Source organism: Apium graveolens, chromosome 4, assembly GCF_009905375.1.
Source record: "Apium graveolens cultivar Ventura chromosome 4, ASM990537v1, whole genome shotgun sequence".
In the NCBI taxonomy this organism is placed as follows: domain Eukaryota; kingdom Viridiplantae; phylum Streptophyta; class Magnoliopsida; order Apiales; family Apiaceae; genus Apium; species Apium graveolens.
Window position 1 is genome coordinate 57,622,902 of NC_133650.1, and position 15,451 is coordinate 57,638,352.

A 15,451-nucleotide genomic window follows, 5' to 3' on the forward strand; every position below is an offset into this window, starting at 1 on the left:
ACTTATCCATTCCTTGTAGTCCTCTCAAAAACAACCCTAAACTCACAAGAATCAAGGTTGTATTTTGAGTTTCACTAAAACCTTTACATGCAACCTTTAAACTTAAACTTTCTACTCAAAACTCTTTGAAATATGAGTGATCATGGTATGGGAAGTAACATTTACTTGTGTAAAGAGTAGAAGCTTGGTTGAGGAATGAAGAAAAAAAAATGGGGAGGGGGGTTTCGGCTAAAAGCCGAGAGTGAGAGAGGGAGGAGGGAGGGAGGAGAAAGTGTGGTGGTGAGTGAAGTGAAATGATCATGTCTTTGCTTGTTTTATGGTTTTTGTATTGGCAAAAGTGAGTGGAATTAGGAATTGACATGATTAGCCTTCTACTTGAACTTGGTTCAATTTGCATGCAATGGTAAAGAAGGAAATTGGCTAGAAAAATAAGAGTTAGTGGGGTTGGAATTGTCCTCTTTGTCCTTGAAAAGAATGAGAGGGTGGTTTGCATGCAAGGGCTTTCTTGTAATTTGCTAAATATGACAACTAAAATTTATAATGATTTATTTTTATAAAATAAAATACAAGTTCAAAAATTATAAAATTTATACCATAAAATAACTTGGATTTTTAGAGACTTTATAAAATCATTTTCAAAATTTGTGAACAAAATACCTTTTAAAATAAAAAAATTCCAAGGCTTAGAATATTCCTTATAAATCAAAAAATAAAGAAATTAAATAAACTCTTGCTTTGAAAAATCATATACTACATAAAGCAAATTTATAATGCAGAAATTTGCACTCACACAAACGTACAATCATTGAATATATTTTCATTCGGCTTTAATATTATACCAAATCCAAAAATAATATTACACGAAGATACCGGTCGTAACACCGAACCTCGTTGGGTTCTAAAACATTAATGGGAATCCCTAGGCAACTTTTAAGCCTAATATAAGTGTGGAAAGGACTCGCGTCTCAATCCAGATCCACCATTCAAAGAAAACATTTATCCCCCTTTGGGACTGAAAACCCACATTTTATTTATTTCAAAAACTGATGTCGAATTATAACAAAATCTCTTTTTACAGTAAACATTTTTATCAAGGGATTATAGATCAACTCGAAATACGGGAAATATGGTACTAAATCTCAGGGTCATGATTCACAAAACTATACTCTATTAAAGTAACTGAATGGTTTTCATATATCAAAGATTTAGACAAGGGGATTTAGTGAGGCTATTAGATATTAAAAAAGGGTAATGCCAAATTGGGCTTTTAGCAATGGTTTCTCATCAAGGTTCAAGTGCTGGATCATCAAGAAGGTAAGCTTCATGAATACTAAGAGTGTTAAGGTATGAAGAATGATCTTTAACTCAGGACATATCAGAATTGTCAAGCTTTAGGATAAAAAAGAGGGTATCAATCAATGAGGAATCACGTTGGTAAGTATCTGACTATCAGAGTTCAAGGTAAGGTTCTATAGGGGTTCAAGTATCAGGATGAGATATTAATACTTAGGAATCATTAGCATGTTAATCAAGAGGATCAATCAAGTATTATAACAACTCTTTATTTTATCATGGCCTTCAACTATCATGAAATGACTTTTGAACTACTTGCAATACTCGAGGGTTCATGGCATCTCTATATAAATCAAAGATAAACATAAGATACGCTTGATTTAATATATCAAATAACACAGGATAGTTGTAGCAATGTATGAATTATTAGCAGTAAATACGAAGGTCAAGTTGAATCACTTGCCTTGAGAAAGGCCGGTCTGGTCTGACTGGTAGGAGCAACTGGAGCTTTACTCGACCTTTATGGCAAGTTTTCCCTCGTCTCGAGATCCTACATAAATAATAATAATCCTCATTATAATATATTCTCACCAACTTAACCTATTTACAACCCGAAATGAAACACGGATGGCACTTAGGCCTATATGCACTTAATTTTATATTCACTTTTAAATTACAATTATACACACATAGCCACATAATCACATATCATATATTAATACCAAATAACACCATATACACCATAATGCAACACTAGGCTTGGATGATCTCGACTTCACAACTTAAGTCACTTGGTCGCTAAACTAGACAAAGTCTTCAAATTTTTTTGGCTTCCTAACTCGATGTGCCTTTCCTAAATTATCCAAAACCTATTGACCCTCACTTGTGCCTTTAGCTCTACTGACCTTATACCATCTTAAAACTATGGTGGTCGACCTAATACTCACTTCTAAGTGTTCTAAAACTATGTGATAAGTGAAAGTGCTCACTGGTGCAAATTTCAGAATGACAACTATAGTTTCTTGAGTGCATTAGACACTCTTAAACTACAAGTTTTCCTTCAAAACTTTTACACAAGACTCTCCTTACCTAAGGGCATCTCACAAACTTGATGTGGCTCAAGTTCCTGGCTTGGGCCTTCTTGGGCCTAAGCTAAAAGTCCAAGGTTCCCCTGTTTTTCTGGGCAGAAAACGCCCTGACTTGAATTAACTTGTGACACATGGTTCTAACTCATATCCTATGAACTATGGTTGGAAAAACTTCTCTGACACTCCCTCTAACTAAGGCCCAACAGATCCTAATGAGGGCTTACCCATGACATGGTCAAATCTCCCTATTTCTAAGTTACAACAAAACTGTCCCCTGCTGGACAGATTTTGTTATTCTACTTGTGCACCTAACCAAATGATATGCAAACCTCCAACCAATACCTAAAACCTTTTATATACTCCCAATACTAACTTCTGGTGGCTTGGGCCTCAAAGTGCACATCAATGACATGGTCAAAACTCACTCTAAACCTCAGGGTACTAAACTGATTTTTCTGCAGAAACTATAACTCTCCTTTCTCCAAGGTTTTGACTTGACAAACTCAACTACCAACAACCCAATACCCAAACCAAGACTTAATCATGGTGATCTACTGAACTAAATCCCTTATTCTCAAAATAACTTTGGTGGAGATCATCCTTTACCTATGGCACAATTATGGCAAAACAAAAGAAACTACACTTCACAACTCACAAATCATCGAGTTTTTTTTTGAAACAACAAGATATGCATTTTTATAAAAGATAACCATGAATTATTACCATGCATCAAGGAGCATTAATCAATATTAACACCTTATTTCTACTGAAATTAAAGCTCACTAACAAAATCTTTCCAAATGATCAAAATCTTATAACATTCTAAGAGAAATCCACATGCATGCATGTCCTCGAGTTTTGCAAGCCAAACAACATGTTTTCTAAATATATTTTACCAAGAAATTTACATGCAAGCCTAGCATGAGTTTTATCTAGATGATCACTTAGCATGCAAGGAGTTTCATCAAATTTTCACCATAAAATTCAAGCCATTATCACATAAACATGCAAAAATTGAACAAAGCAACAAGAATAGTCTTAAGGACCATTCATTCGGCTCCCCTATGGTCATGACCGAATGAAATGGAAAGGAATGGCCATTTAATCATCAAGAGTTTCCTTCTCAAGACTTGGCGCTTATCCATTCCTTGTAGTCCTCTTCAAAAATAACCCTAAACTCACAAGAATCAAGGTTGTATTTTGAGTTCAACTAAAACCTTAACATGCAACTTTAAAACTTGAACTTTTTACTCAAAACTCTTTGGAATATATATGATCAAGGTATGGGAAGTAACATTTACTTATGTAGAAGGTGGAAACTTGGTGGAGGAATGAAGAAAATGGGGAGGGGGTTGGTCTCGGCTGAAAACCCGAGAGGAGGGAGAGGAGGGCCGAGAGTGAGAGGGAGAAGGGAGGGAAGAAAGAGTGTGGTGGTGAGTGGAGTGTGAAATGATCATGACACTTGCTTATTTTATGGTTTTTGATTTGATAAAAATGAGTGGGAATGAGAATTGACAAGACTATCCCTCCACTTATACTTGGTTCATTTTGCATGCAAGGGTAAAGAAGGAATTTGGCTAGAAAAATAAGAGTTAGTGGGGTTGGAATTGCCTCTTTAGCCATTTGAATTGAATAGAAAGGATTTGCATGTAAGGACAACTATGTAATTTGCTAATTATGACAATTAACACTTATAAAGATTTATTTTTATAAAATAAAATGCAAGTTCAAAAATTATAAAATTTATACCATAAAATAACTTGGATTTTTAGAAATTTTATAAAACTACTTTTGAATTTTGTGAACAAATAACTTTTTAAAAAGATATTTATTCAAGGTTTAAGATATTCCTTATAAATCAAAAATGGAAGAAATAATTAAACTTTTGATTTGAAAAATCATATACCACATATCAAAAATTTAAGACACAGATATTCTCATTCACACAAGCATACAATAGTTGAATATATTAGCATTCGGCTTTATAATTACACCAAATTTTACAATTAATATTACACTAAAATGCCGGTTGTAACATCCTCTCCCCCTTAAGGGATTCTGTCCCCAGAATCTAAGAGAACAAATGAGGATACCGGGAACGCATATCAGACTCTAACTCCCAAGTCGATTCTTCGACCTTAGGGTTCCTCCAAAGCACTTTTACTAACTTTACTGACTTATTTCTAAGGCTCTTCTCTTGCCAGTCGAGTATTTTAACCGGTTGCTCCACAAATGATAGGTCTGCCTGAATTTCTACAGGTTCATATTCTATCACATGGCTAGCGTCAGGATTATACTTCTTAAGCAACGACACATGGAACACATTATGCACATGCTGATACTGAGGTGGTAAGGCCAACTCGTAGGCCACCTTCCCTACTTGACTCAAAATTTCAAAAGGACCTATGTATCTAGGTGCTAACTTCCCTTTCTTTCCAAATCTAGACAACCCTTTTCTAGGTGACACCTTCAACAAAACAGCTTCGCCAATTTGGAATTGAACATCCTTATGCGGTGGATCCGCATACTTCCTCTGTCTATCTTGAGCAGCAAGCAACCATTTCTGAATTAACTTGACTGAATCATGCAACTGTTGTACCAATTCCGAGCTGAGAATTCTTCCTTCTCCTACTTCATCCCAACTTGTTGGTGATCTACATTTTCGCCTGTACAAAGCTTCGTATGTTGGCATGCCGATACTGGAATGATAGCTATTTTTGTAAAAGAATTCAATGAACGGCAAGTGATCGTCCCAACTTCCTGCAAAATCGATTGCATAACTGTGCAACATGTCTTCGATTGTTTGAATTGTCCTTTCGCTCTGACCATCAGTCTGCGGGTGGTATACCGTGCTCATATTCAACTTCGTGTCAAGACATTCCTGAAATTGCTTCCAGAATCTTGAGTTAAATCGGGGATCTCTGTCTGAAACTATTGATACGGGTACTCCATGCCTCAGTACGATTTCGCGCACATACAGATGAACCAATTTGTCTAATGACGACTTCTCGTTTATTGGAAGGAAATGCGCCGACTTCGTAAGACGATCAACTATAACCCATATTGCGTCATGCCCGGATTTCGTTCGCGGTAGTCCTGCTATAAAGTCCATAGCGATATTTTCCCATTTCCATTCTGGAATCTTCAGGGGCTGAATTAATCCGCTTGGTTGTTGATGTTCTGCCTTCACTTTCTGACAAGTATAACACTTCGCAACCCATTCTGCCACGTCTCGCTTCATATTTGGCCACCAAAAGTTCTTCTTTAAGTCTCGATACATCTTGGTACTTCCCGGGTGGATTGAAAATTTCGAATTGTGGGCTTCGTAGAGGATCTCATTCTTTAATTTAGGTACATGAGGAATCCAAATTCTGGAAGAAAACCTTAGTATCCCTTGCTCATCCCTTTGAGTATTAATCTCCTCTCCAGATAACTGATTCTTCTCTTTCTCCATTACTTCTTCTTGACACCTCTTTATCTTTTCCACTAGTGTTGGCTGAAAGGTCATTGCACGACAAACTTCCTTAACTTTTCCGCAAGCACAAAGTTCCAGTTCAAATCTCTCGATTTCTTCAGATAACTCTTTTGATGTTATCATCATATTCAGTCTCTCCTTCCTACTCAGAGCATCGGCCACAACATTCGCCTTTCCAGGATGGTAATTTATCGAGCAGTCATAGTCCTTGATCAATTCCAGCCATCTCCTTTGCCTCATATTGAGCTCCTTCTGAGTGAAAATATACTTTAAACTCTTGTGATCCGTGTAGATTTCACACTTCTCTCCATAGAGGTAATGTCTCCAAATCTTAAGTGCGAACACTATGGCGGCTAGTTCCAAGTCATGCGTCGGGTACTTTAACTCATGCGGTTTCAACTGTCTTGACGCATATGCAATCACTTTACTGTGTTGCATCAACACACAACCCAAACCCTTATGTGAAGCGTCACTGAATATCACAAAGTTTCCTTGGTCATCTGGAAGTACTAACACCGGAGCTGTTACCAATCTCTGTTTCAACTCTTGAAAGCTATCCTCACATTCTGCACTCCATTCGAACTTCTGATTCTTTCTGGTTAACTTGGTCAATGGCGTGGCGATTTTCGAAAAATTCTTGATGAACCTTCTATAGTATCCTGCCAACCCTAGAAAACTTCGCACTTCCATAGGAGTCTTTGGCCTCTCCCAACTCATAACTGCCTCAATCTTTGCCGGATCCAATTTAACTCCTTCATCTCCAATGACATGCCCCAAAAATTGAACTTCCTTTAACCAAAACTCACATTTGGTAAACTTGGCATACAACTTCTCTTGACGAAGTATTTCCAATGCTATCCAGAGGTGTTGCTTATGTTCTTCTTCCATCTTAGAATAAATAAGGATGTCATCAATGAATACCACGACAAATTTGTCCAAATACTTCTTAAATACTCGATTCATCAGATCCATAAATGCGGCCGGGGCGTTGGTCAGTCCAAACGGCATTACTAGGAATTCATAACGCCCATATCTGGTCCTGAATGCTGTCTTGGGAATATCTTCTTCTTTGATCTTTAATTGATGGTATCCCGATCTCAAATCGATCTTTGAAAAGCATTTTGCTCCCTTCAGCTGGTCAAAAAGGTCATCTATCCTTGGTAGCGGGTAGCGGTTCTTGATCGTTACCTTATTCAACTCCCGATAGTCTATGCATAATCGCATACTCCCATCTTTCTTCTTTACAAACAGAACGGGTGCTCCTCATGGCGACGTACTTGGCCGTATCACTCCTTTATCCAACAATTCTTGTAGCTGGCTCGCCAACTCTTTCATTTCTGCTGGTACCATCCTATATGGGGCCTTTGAAACTGGTTCCGTGCCTGGAGCAAGGTTGATCTCGAACTCGATTTGTCGATCTGGTGGTAAGCCTAGTAGTTCGTCAGGAAACACATCGGGAAACTCGTTAACTACGGGGATATCTTCTATGCTGGGACTGCCTTTTTCTGAATCCACTACATACGCTAGGAACGACTCACAACCTTTTCTAAGTAGCTTCTTAGCCTGAACAATTGTAAGAAATAGTTGCTCTTGCCTCTGCCCCTTAAATACTACCTTCTCTCCACTCTTCGTCTTTAAATACACTTTCTTGGTCTTACAATTAATCTGAGCGTTATTCTCTCCTAACCAATCCATTCCTAAAATTATATCAAACTCTCCCAACCTGAAGAGTATCAAGTCGGCTGAAAACTTATACCCCGAAATATCAATCTCACACTTTGGACAAAATTGATTCACAGAAAACTTCTCTTGGTTCGCAATTACCACATTTACTACCTCACTCATAATCATTTTATCACATTGGAGCTTATCAACAAAAGTTTTTGATATGAAAGATCTTGTTGCTCCCGAATCAATCAATACTTTAGCTTTGACATTATTGAGTAAAAGTGTACCTGCTATCACCTCAGAATTTTGAACAGCATCCTTCATTTTCAGATCAAATGTCCTTGTTGTTGCTTGCGGGGTTGGTGTAGGTGGTGGAGGTAATGCCAATACCTCAGCTGGCACGCTTTCACTTGTACTTGCCACGTTCATTAAAGCTTTGACTGGTCCGGTTGCCTTGCACTCCCTAGTTATGTGTCCAGTCTTCCCACACTTGTAACACGTAACTCCTGGCTTCGGTATCTTGCACTCATTTGCCAAATGTCCCTTCTGATTACACCTATAACATGTCATGCTCAACTTATTACACACTCCGGGGTACCTTCTTCCACAGTGCTTGCATTCCGGTCTCTGGAACCTGTTTTTTCCAACTTGCCCTTGGCTTGTCTGATTGTTCCCCTTTGATTCTTGCCTTTTTCCCAAATTTCCTTTCTTTTGAGAATTTCCGCCCTTCTGGAATCCGATCCTCTTTACATTCCGATCTTGTGAACTTCCCATTTTAGACTTTTCTCCATAAAATGGAACATTCCTCTTCTTGTTATCCCTCTCATTCCTTGACTGCATCCCATTATTCTCAATCAAAGCAGCTTTCTGTACTACTCCTGCATAAGTTTCAAGCTCAAACATAGCCAAGGCTCCAATCCTTGCTGAAATTTCTTTGCTTTTTCCTCCTCAGTGCTGGTATACTTTGTCACAAACCTTGACAACTCAGTAAACTTCTTCTCATACTCCAGTACAGTCATGTTCCCATGCTTCAGCTCCAAAAATTTAAGCTCCATCTGATTCTGCATGTACTTAGGGTAATACTTGTCCAGAAATAACTTCTTAAATCTCTCCCAAGAAACCTGCTGAGTTGCTTCCATAGCTTTTACTGACTCCCACAAATAAATGACTTCTCCTTTCAAGAAGTAAGTAGCATACGGCGTCTTCTGATCGTCTCCTAACTGTACCAACTCAAAAGCCCTTTCCATCTCCTTGATCCATGTGTTAGCTATCACTGGATCAGTGGTATCATGAAATGCAGGTGGATTCATATTCTGAAAAGCCTTGAAAGTGACAATTTGTCTAGGTGGTACTGGTGGTTCAGGGGGTTGGTGTGGTTCATGGTTATCTTGGTTTTCAATTCGTTGTTGAAGAGTTAGTTGGTTTTGAGCTATAACATTGGTCTGCTGTTGCAAAGTTTCCAGTAGTCGAAGAATGTTTGGGTCTGTGGTGGATGTGATTGTTGGGTTTTTCTTTTTGGGAGGCATGATCCTGAAATAAGAGTTATGTCAAAACAGATATGAATGATAAAATGATTCGAGGGTATCACATGGCATTCTTATTTACATATGGGGTCAAGTTTCCAAATTAAGCAGATATGGTGATGCATATAAAAATGTAAAATAACAGTTGAGAGCAAATGGAACAATAGAACATAATTATTGAAATTTTTAAGGGTCACAATACATAGGATTAGGACAAAGTCTGATTCTAGGAATAATAGGCTTATTTAAAGGAAACAACGGAAACAATGATAGTACAACATCATGAAAAGTAAATGGAAAGAACTAAGGCTCTACTCCATCTGAACGGGGCTTGGTAGTCTTTTCCTCTCGAAGTGTCTTCACAATGCTCTGGAGCTCATCCGCCACCATCTGAATGACATACTGGCCGGTGCGGTCCCGGTGCGCTGGCATCTCCTCAAGCTTAGCGTTGACGTACTGAACCAAGGTCTCAAGTCTCGCAGTCATCTGCTCCTTGGGGTTCCCTTCGTAGTTTCGGCTGTCCGGATATACGTTCTTCAGTCGGTCTATCAGTCGGTCGTACTTGCCCTGAAGCATGTCGAACTCGCGCCTCAACTCAGCATACACAGTGAAAGCAATAGTGTCGTCTGAACCAGAGGATGACAAGGAATGCGCCCTTTGCTGACAACCAATAAGAGGAGTATTAATAATAAATTTACTTAACCTACTCTCTCGCATATTATCTATAACCTACACACATATCCTATAACCTATTTGGGCTGTCCAGGGACTCTAAACCGTAGCTCTGATACCAAAACCTGTCACGCCCCCAACTTAAGCAGCAAATTAAATATAACTATTACAACATTTTAAAAGAAGTATACATAACCAACTCCAAGATCTTACAGTTTAGGGTTTGGAACAACCCAACACTACCATCTATTACAACTGATTTTAAATAGCGAGTCCTCACACAAAACTACTATCTCTTATTCTACCTGAGCTCGAACATAAGCATCAGCATCACAGGTCTTACGGGCGGTCTGCTTGAATCTAACCATAGCTGCTAGCTGTAATATTAGGGTAAAGCAAGGAGTGAGCCAAATGCTCAACAAGTGCTAACAATACGATACAAAACATAAATCGAGATATACATTAAAGAATGACAATGGAAAGACATAACCAATGATAACGAGGGATAAAACTATGGGTGATGGCATCATTTTTGCTTGTATCAAAACAATTTCAAAATCATGTCTTAATCAAAATCATTTTATGACGCTACGGATTACAGCCGGTGAACAGCCGCGAAGTAATCCCGAACCTCGCTGGGCTCTAAAACATTAATGGGAATCCCTAGGCAACTTTTAAGCCTAATATAAGTGTGGAAAGGACTCGCGTCTCAGTCCAGATCCACCATTCAAAGAAAACATTTATCCCCCTTTGTGACTGAAAACCCACATTTTATTTATTTCAAAAACTGATCCCGAATTATAACAAAATCTCTTTTTACAGTAAACATTTTTATCTAGGGATTATAGATCAACTCGAAATACGGGAAATATGGTACTAAATCTCAGGGCCATGATTCACAAAACTATACTCTATTAAAGTAACTGAATTGGTTTTCATATATCAAAGATTTAGACAAGGGGATTTAGTGAGGCTATTGGATATTAAAAAAGGGGAATGCCAAATTGGATTTTAAGCAATGGTTTCTCATCAAGGTTCAAGTGCTGGATCATCAAGAAGGTAAGCTTCATGAATACTAAGAGTGTTAAGGTATGAAGAATGATCTTTAACTCAGGACATATCAGAATTGTCAAGCTTTAGGATAAGAAAGAGGGTATCAATCAATGAGGAATCACGTTGGTAAGTATCTGACTATCAGAGTTCAAGGTAAGGTTCTATAGGGGTTCAAGTATCAGGATGAGATATTAATACTTAGGAATCATTAGCATGTTAATCAAGAGGATCAATCAAGTATTATAACAACTCTTTATTTTATCATGGCCTTCAACTATCATGAAAAGAATTTTCACTACTAGAAAAAGTAGAATAGACATCGCCTCTTAGACATCGGTTGATGTTGACACTTATGTAAAAAGAATTTTTAACATCGATTTTATCCAACTGATGTCTTTGTGTATAATAGACATCAGTTTTTTCAACCCAGCTGATGATACAAGTATGATTTAAAAAAAAATGATCCCGCGCTCTTCCCCTTTCCCCCTCAACCAAATAATTCATTCCCTCTTTAAAATTCCCCCCTTTCTTTGCCTTGGCAAAATTTCAAGCCTAAAATCTTCCCTCCCCTCTTTTGGACTTTACACATAAGATTAATTAAATCAAAAAATTAAATACATATACCTACAACATCTCTTCAAACATCAAATATAAAACATAAAATCAAAAATCCTCTCTTCTCTCTCCTCTTTCTCTTTACTCGACCGAAGAACAACCCATCTCAACCATGTTCTTCTCTCTCCCTGTGTCTGCATTTTGACCGCTATGTCCGCTCTCTCCTCTCTCTCTCTCTCTCTCTACGAAAAGGTCGTCACAGTTTGTTCAAGTCGGAGTTTAAAGCTCAAATTGGAATATAAAGCTCAAGTCGGAGGTTAAAGCTAACTCAGAGGTCTAAGCTTGAATTGGGTAAATATTAAACCCTAACTTTTAAATTGGGTGTTTTAAATTGAAACCCTAATTTTTATGCTTCTTGGGTCACTAATTATGTTGATGTGGGGTTTTTTTTTCTTTTATAATCTGAGGTAGAGGATGTTTGTTTCCTAGGACCTATTAGTACTAATTACGAGCGTTATTAAAGTTGAAATCTTTACCTGTTCTAGTGGGGTTTTTTCTTTTATAATTTTAGGCAGAGGATAGTTTATCTAGTACATAGTGGCTAGTAGTGGTAAGTAAGAGGGTTATTAAAGTTGATAGCTTTATATGTTTTGGTGGTAATGCTTTTTATTGTGGTCTCCGATCTAAGCTGACAACAAGTAATCTATTTTATTTATTTGTTTTTTTAAGTTATCACTTATTAATTTGTCAGTGTCGGATATTCATTTCGTTGATTCTAGTTGATAATCTTCTTTATCTAAATCTAGTGATCAATTTGGTTGACTATTTTTAAGTTTAATTTTGGAGTATTAGACGGGATTAATTTGGTTTTGCTATTTGGTTGCAGTGATGTCTCAGAATTTGATGCTCCACTTCCTATTGGTGCTGCATCAGAAGGCAAAGAATGTGCCGAGAAAGAATGCTCGAGAAAGAGGTATGATGTTTTGCTATAAATCTTCCCTCTTATTATTAATGGCTTAAATTTTTAAGGTAGATTAGTTAGAATATACTAAATAATGTAGTAGTCAATATAATTGTTTTTTTATATTTGCATCCATCAGACTAAAACTAGTTAAACTTCTGAATTAGCTTAGAATTGCAGTCACCTGCATAAGTGATATTGTTATCACCTGCATAAGTGCAAGATTTTATGTTTCCTAATATGGATGTCAATAGTAAAGGACATTGTTATCATTATTATTATTGTATTGAAATGTTTAGTTTGTGAAATTAAATTTGTGTTGCATATTTGATTTTTCTGCAGGCTCTTACAAGTGCTTGGCAAAAAGCATGTTCATCGCCAACTCCGAGTTTTAAGAACTATTTTGCAGATAACATGATGGAAACTCTATGGAATTTAGGTGTTTAATAATTTGCTTATAGTTATGATTTCGTACAGGGATCAAAGGCAATTTCTGAGATGTTGATTAGAAATTCAAGATTGCAGATTCTCGAATTGGATAATAATTGTGTATTTATGCAAGCTTACTAATTTGATACTGTTGGTTATATTTTATTCAAATTCTTTTCGTGCAAAATCATTCTGATTATTTTTTCTTTTTTATAATGGAGGTAGGGCTTCTCAGAGCTTGCAAGATCACTTGTTGGGAATGAAACCTTGCACACAATGTACCTAAAGTGAGTTTAAAAAATTAGCATTAATTTGTTTGTACAATTCGATTTTGATTCTAAACGTGCAAATTTTATGCCAATGTTGACCTGTATTATTATCCTTTAGTAACTTTTTGTGATTTTCTTATGTCCAAGTCGAAACCATGGGGGTGCTTTGGGTGCTTCTGCTCTGGCTGAAGGCCTTGAGAGGAACAGATCATTGCGGGTATGTGTTTCTGTTTCACTGCTCACTATCATTTTTGCTTGATCATACCATAGAAAGTTAGTATCACGTGCGGCATGTGGGCCTGCATTGCATCACCTGAATTTGCTTTGATTGCAATTATGTGACAAAATTATAGTAGTAGTACTCTGACTGGGATCTTCTTCCACCAAAGAAAATCAAGGATCCCGGGCAAAAAAGAGTAATTTCTTAAGCATTAAACTATGTATGTTCAATTTTAAATTTAACATCACTACTCTTGAATATAATATTGAACTTCCCACTCATAATAATGATAGCCTGAAGATTGGGATGACAAATAATTTATCCCTGATCCTGAAGATAAGAAACCAGAGGTACAGACTCTCATTCTCTTTAATATTGAAACTCTATGATCATTTAAATTTGATGTGCGTATACCTCAATCAGCATTTTGTTAAACTTGATACCTGTCTTATTAAACAGGGTTATGATGACATCCCCAAGGAGATACAAGATGCTGATGCCAAGAAGGTAACATATTATGATTCTTCAGTTTCTCTGTTTGGCACAATTTATGTCCTTTAGCAGATTTTAACTGTTTGACTTTATGTTTACAACTTCATCCAGATGACTGGGATGATGAGGAAGATAGTGAGTGGACACCCCCAACTGTCCCAAATCCTGAATACAAGGGTCCGTGGACACCCAAGGTCTGTTGATTTTACATGAGACGGTCTAAATTCTCATTAAAAAGTATGATCTTAATTTTTATTAACTTATTTTATTATGCAGAAAATTAAGAATCCTGCCTACAAAGGAAAGTGGAAGGCACCTATGATGGGTAAATATTTTTTCAGGATTTTGTATTCTTGGACTCCATAAAATGGAAAGTAGTAATAGTTGATGAGAGAGAGGTTGTCACGATATGCTGCGTGTTAGGGCAAATCAAGCTCTTCCAAGTTTTTAGAGTTTTGGATTCCTTCTATAATATCCAATGCGCAGTTTGAGCAGTATTGTGATACTCTTCTACTAGAATAGATGGATGGATATGTGTAGTATTTGATGTTTGGATTAGATGTATCTGTTGTATAAGATGTTTGAATATTGGTTAGATTTATAGATAGCTGGTATTTTGCAGCAATTGGTTTTGGTAGTTTATTGATTTGGCAATTTTTTGGTATCTATATTTTTAAAATGTGCATTAATAAACAGGTACATACATCATTACAATGGAAAACGATGTCTTTCAAATCTTAATACATCAAATTTAGTTGAACATTGACATCAGTATTACCGATTAAAATCGATGTTAAATACTACAACAAAAAAAATCTTAAAACAGAAAACCGATATTATTAAGCTTTATAGACATCGGTTTGTCAGTCATAGATATCGGTTTGAAATAAATAACCGATGTCAGAAGTTATATTTACATCGGTTTATCTTGAAAACCGTTGTTATTGGTACTAGTAACATCAGTTTAATGGGTAAATGGTAATATTTTACTTATCTCACATATATTTAAATTGATAAAAATATCATATTATGATAATATATGAAGATTAGATATGTATTATAAATTTAACATCTTTAAAAACTGATGTTATACGTCTTCTTTAACATCAGTTTAAAATCGATGTTAAATGGGGGATCTTTAATATCACCCACGAAGACATCGTATTTTTTTGTTCATAGACATCGGTTTTTAGCCGATGTCTATTCTACTTTTTCTAGTAGTGTTTGAACTACTTGCAATATGTACTCGAGGGTTCATGACATCGCTATATAATTCAAAGATAAACATAAGATACGCTTGATTTAATATATCAAATGACACAGGATAGTTGTAGCAATGTATTAATTATTAGCAGTAAATACAAAGGTCAAGTTGAATCACTTGCCTTGAGAAAGGCTGGTCTGGTCTGACTGGTCGGAGCAACTGGAGCTTTACTCGACCTTTATGGCAAGTTTTCCCTCGTCTCGAGATCCTACATAAATAATAATAATCCTCATTATAATATATTCTCACCAACTTAACCTATTTACAACCCAAAATTAAACACGGATGGTACTTAGGCCTATATGCACTTAATTTTATATTCACTTTTAAATTACAATTGTACACACATAGCCACATAATCACATATCATATATTAATAACAAATAACACCATATACACCATAATGCAACACTAGGCTTGGATGATCTCGATTTCACAACTTAAGTCACTGGGTCGCTAAACTAGACAAAGTCTTCAAATTTTTTTGGC